This window comes from Myotis brandtii, unplaced genomic scaffold (assembly GCF_000412655.1).
Source record: "Myotis brandtii unplaced genomic scaffold, ASM41265v1 scaffold439, whole genome shotgun sequence".
In the NCBI taxonomy this organism is placed as follows: Eukaryota; Metazoa; Chordata; class Mammalia; order Chiroptera; family Vespertilionidae; genus Myotis; species Myotis brandtii.
Window position 1 is genome coordinate 600,965 of NW_005366783.1, and position 5,063 is coordinate 606,027.

Consider the following 5,063-nt stretch of genomic DNA (forward strand, 5'->3'; position numbering starts at 1 on the left):
GCCACCCGCTTCCCAGGCTCCGTTCTTGGGGGGTTGGATGCAACTGGACGAGGCACGGAGGGATCATTGTGGAAGCTGGGCGGTGAGCACGCGGGGGAGGCATTACACCATCCTCTCCACTTTAAAAAAAAAATATTTTTTTATTGCCCTGGCCGGTGTGGCTCAGTGGATAGAGCGTGAGCCTGCAGACTGAAAGGTCCCGGTTCGATTCCGGGCAAGGGCAGATGGCTGGGTTGCAGGCTCCCCGCCCTGGTCGGGGCCATGGGGGGTGGGCAACCAATCCATGCGTCTCTCCCTCTCCCTGCCATTCTCTAAAAATCAATGGAAAAAATGTCCTCGATGAGGATTAAAAAATAATAGCAAAATATATGGGTTTTTTAAATACTGATTTCAGAGAGGAAGGGAGAGGGAGAGAGAGAGAGAAACATCCATGATGAGAGAGAATCCGGGATCGGCTGCCTCCTGCGCGCCCTCCACTGGGGATGGAGCCAGCAACCCGGGCATGTGCCCCGACCCCGTGACCTCCTGGTCCAGAGGTCAAGGTTCACCCACTGAGCCGGGCGGGTCGGGCCATACTCGCCACTTCGGTGTGTGTTTGAGAACATCCATGATATAAAGGAGCGGGGCCGCCAGGGGGTGGGAGCCCATGTGCCCAGCTGACCCCTGTGCTATGGCGTCGGGGCTCTCACTCCGCATCCCCATCCGCCACGTGCGTGCGGGAACCAAGGGGGGCCGAGCGGGGAAGCCTGACCCCGCCCCGTCAGCTCCCTCCTGTGCGCAGCTCAGCCAACCCGGAGTCCCGCGAGATTGTGGGCCTTTACCCCGCGTTTGAACCCAGCATCCCGCGAGATTTGGGCCCCCACCCCGCGTTCGAACCCAGCATCCCGCGAGATTCTGGGCCCGCCACCCCCGCGTTGGAACCCAGCATCCCACGAGATTGTGGGTCTTCATCCCGCGTTGGAACCCAGCATCGCGAGATGGTGGGTCCCCCGTGTTCGAACTCAACATCCCGCGAGATTTGGGCCCCCACCCCGCGTTCAAACCCAGCATCCCGAGAGATTGTGGGCCCCCACCCCGCATTCGAACCCATCATCCCGCGAGATTGTGGGTCCCCCGTGTTCGAACTCAGCATCCCGCGAGATTATGGGCCTTCATCCCACGTGTTTGAACCCAGCATCCCGAGAGATTGTGGGTCCCCACCTCAAGTTCAAACCCAGAATCCCGCGAGATTGTGGGCCTTTAACCCGCGTTCGAACACAGCATCGTGAGATTGTGGGCAGGGGAAAGGACAGTCTGTGGCGAGACGGAGCAGTGAGTTTGGGGGGCGCCTGGTGAGAAGGGGGGGGCTTGGGCACAGGGCGCCCTGGTCCCGTTGCGTGTGTGTCAATTGGCGGCGGCTTCCGCGTTAGGCGGGGTGGGAGGGGCCCGGAAGCAAGGGGGGCCCTGGCCCCACGTCCTAGGCCAGGGCGGCGCAGTGGGCAGTGGCCATGGGAGGTGGCCGGGTTAGAGAAGGGACGGAGGTTCCCCGGTGCCCTCTGTGATCCGAGCCGGGCATCGCAGCAACCCCGGGCGGGCTCTCTCCACATGGAGACCCCAGGCCCAGCCCTGGAGACGTGGGGTCAGGGGGTCAGGGGTCAGGGGTGGGGCCCAGGAAGCTGTGTTTCACAAGCTTTCCGGGGGACCCCAAGTTGGTCCTGCAAGCTTCCTGGACCTGCTGTACCTGCAGGGGGGCGGGGGGGGGCGGCCTGGGAGCCAGAGGCCGGCTTAATAGGTGGGGAGACAATGAAAGGGCTTGAGGCAGCCCTCATCGGTGTGGCTCAGTGGATAGAGCGTCGGCCTGGGGACGGCAGGGTCCTGGGTTTGATTTCCGGTCAAGGGCAGATGCTCCGGGGTTGCAGGCTCAATCCACAGTAGGGGGCGTGCAGGAAGCGGCCGACCAGTGATTCTCATCATCATGGATGTTTCTCTCTCCCCTTCCCTTCTTCTCTCCGAAATTAAAAAAAATATATCCTATATAATAAAAGCCAAATATGCAAATTGACCGCCAGCCAAGGCGGGTGCCAGCGGGGGGGCCCCCCTATTGCCCCACTGGTCGCCCCACAGATCGGCCCTGATTGCCAGCCAGGCCTAAGGACCCTACCTGTGCATGAATTTCGTGCACCGGGAGTCTAGTATATATATGAAAGGCTAAGTGACCAACCAACAGACCGTCCGTCCGACCGTCCCACCGACTGGCCGGTACATCTGAGGGTCACTGGCAATTTAAAAATAAACGTTGGCTCGTGCATGGGCCATACATAGAAAGCTCTCGCAGGCGCCAATCACATTATAGAGAAAGGGCGAATAGCAACGTTAAAATATTTCTTCTAATTAATTTCCTTTCAATGTGCACGCATCCATGCACCACACCACTCGTCTATATCTATATGTATAAAAGCCTAAGCAACCAAGGACCGCACTGACCACTAGGAAGCAGATGCTCAGTGCAGGAGCTGCCCCCTGGTGGTCAGTGCGCTCCCACGGCCACCCTCCCGTGGTCCCTCCCCCCTGGCCAGCCAGCCCGATTGGGACTGGGCGAGATGGCCCCCATTGGCCCCCATCGCCGACCAGGTCGAGGGACCCCACCTGTGCATGAATTCGTGCACTGGGCCCCTAGTATAAAAAGAGAGGGCTTGCGGCCCGGACATCCTGTGAGGTTGAAGGGTGCAGGGTGCCCAGATCCCTCTGGTGGCCGGAATGGAGGGCGAATTGAAGGATATCGAGGTCGGATGCCTGGAGACCAAGGAAGTGTATACTGCAGAGGCCCAGGCAAAAGATAAACAGGGCTGGCCCGGCCGGCGTGGCTCAGTGGCTGAGCATCGACCTATGAACCAGGAGGTCACGGTTCGATTCCCAGTCAGGGCACATGCCCGGGTTGTGGGCTCGATCCCCAGTGTGGGGCATGCAGAAGGCAGCCGATCCGTGATTCTCTATCATCACTGATGTTTCTCTCTCTCTCCCTCTCCTTTCCTCTCTGAAATCAATAATATATACATTTAAATATATTTTATTGATTTTTTACAGAGAGGAAGGGAGAGGGATAGAGAGTTAGAAACATCGATGAGAGAGAAACATCGATCAGCTGCCTCCTGCACACCCCCTTCTGGGGATGTGCCCGCAACCAAGGTACGTGCCCTTGACCGGAATCGAACCCGGGACCCTTCAGTCCGCAGGCCGACGCTCTATCCACTGAGCCACACCAGTCAGGGCGATAAAAATGTATTTTTAAAAAAGGCTCCTGGCACATCAGATCCATGAGTGGATTCCCTGACTCGCTCGATGTTTCTGGAAGGAGCGCTCCGGGCCAGGCTTGGGGGTCAGCGGTGAAGGGCCATGGCTGGGACCTGGCGGGACGCCCCGGCTGCACCGAGGTCAAGTTTGGGGCGCTGTGTCAGTGCTATGAACGGGGACGGGGAGGGCACCTCACTCCTGGGGGGTCGGACCTTCTGGGAGAAGGTGACCCTGAGCTCACGCAGGGCTCTGCAGGTGGCTGGGCTCTCAACAGGCAGGGAAAGGGGCAAGGCCTCCTGGACAGGAGCCAGCAGAGCCCCTGGGGACACCTCTCTGCAAAGGGCTCCCCCCAGCCCCCCGGCATCAGGTGGTCCACCTTAGCATCAGGGGAGCCCAGAGCCCAGGCCAGCGTCAGGGTGTCCGCAGGCTGCAGTTGCAGCCAATTCCTGGTGTCCCCCCACCCCCCGTGTGGATTTCAGACGGGGGAGCTGGGCCGGGCCCTCTCTCCAAGGCCCCTTTGTTCTCCGCAGGCAGCTCCCGCCGTGGCGTCCCAGACCCCTTGTAGCCGGCTCCTCCCGGGCCACCAACCTGCGTCCCCGTTGTCCCCCCATCTCATCGTCGGGACATTTCTGCTGAGGTTTGCTGCTTCCGCCTGGAGGCACGCCAGGGCCCCAGCCTCCCAGGGCCTCTGGCCTGGCCCCGTGCCCTCCGGCAGGCTGAATTCAGGCTGGAAGAATGGGGGTCAGAGTTCAGTCCCCAAAGCTGGGGGCGCTGAAGAGGGGCCCAGGAGGGGGTCTCCCGGGCACAGTCATGGGGGCTGAGGCCGCTGCGCGGGGACACTCTGGGAGTCAGCAGAGCAGGACAAAGAAGTGCTGGTTCCCGGGAAAGACTGGGGGGGGGGCCGACATGTACTGAGCTCTGACTACGCCAGGTCCGTCCATCCACCTGTCCATCCGTCTGTCCATTCTTCCATCCTTCCATCCTTCCATCCATCCATCCATCCATCCATCCGTCTGTCCGTCTGTCTGTCCATCTTTTACCTCCCCCCTGGGTGCGATACTCATCACAGATAAGGGCACAGCTCGCCGGTTAAGACAGAGCTGGGGGTGCACGTCTGGCCCCAGATCTTTATTCTTTTAAAAAATACACACTTTTTATTGATTTCAGAGAGGAAGGAAGATGGAGAGAGAGATAGAAACCTCAATGATGAGAGAGAATCATGGATCGGCTGCCTCCTGCACGCCCCCTACTGGGGACCGAGCCCACAACCCGGGCATGCGCCCTGGCAGGGAATAGAGCCCGGGACCCTTCAGTCCGCAGGCTGACGCTCTATCCACTGAGCATACGGGCCAGGGCTGTCATTTACTTGTTACAACCGTCCTGTGAAAGGGAACTGTTAGCTCAGAGAGGCTGAGACACTGGCCCAAGGCCACACAGCTAGGAGGTGGTGGAGCGGGTTCCTCCCGCGAGGCTGCCTGGCCACCGCCTCTTACCCCACGGGCCTGTGGGCCCTCCACGCTGAGGCCACCCCCGGTTTGCGTCTGCGCCCCCAGAGCTCAGCCCAGGCCCGGGCACCTCGCGGGCACTGCACGGAGGTTTCCGGCACGCACGCCTGCTCTTGCAAACGACAGCCCGGGCTTTCATTAGTCTGATTTACACGCACGCCGGGATCCCGGGGCGCGGGGCTGGGGGACGGGCGGCCGTCATTCATCAGAGAACACGGCAGCCGCTCCCGCTCCCTCTCGGTGCAGAAGGAGCCGGTGGATTGATGGCCGACAGCCCTGCCCAGGAAG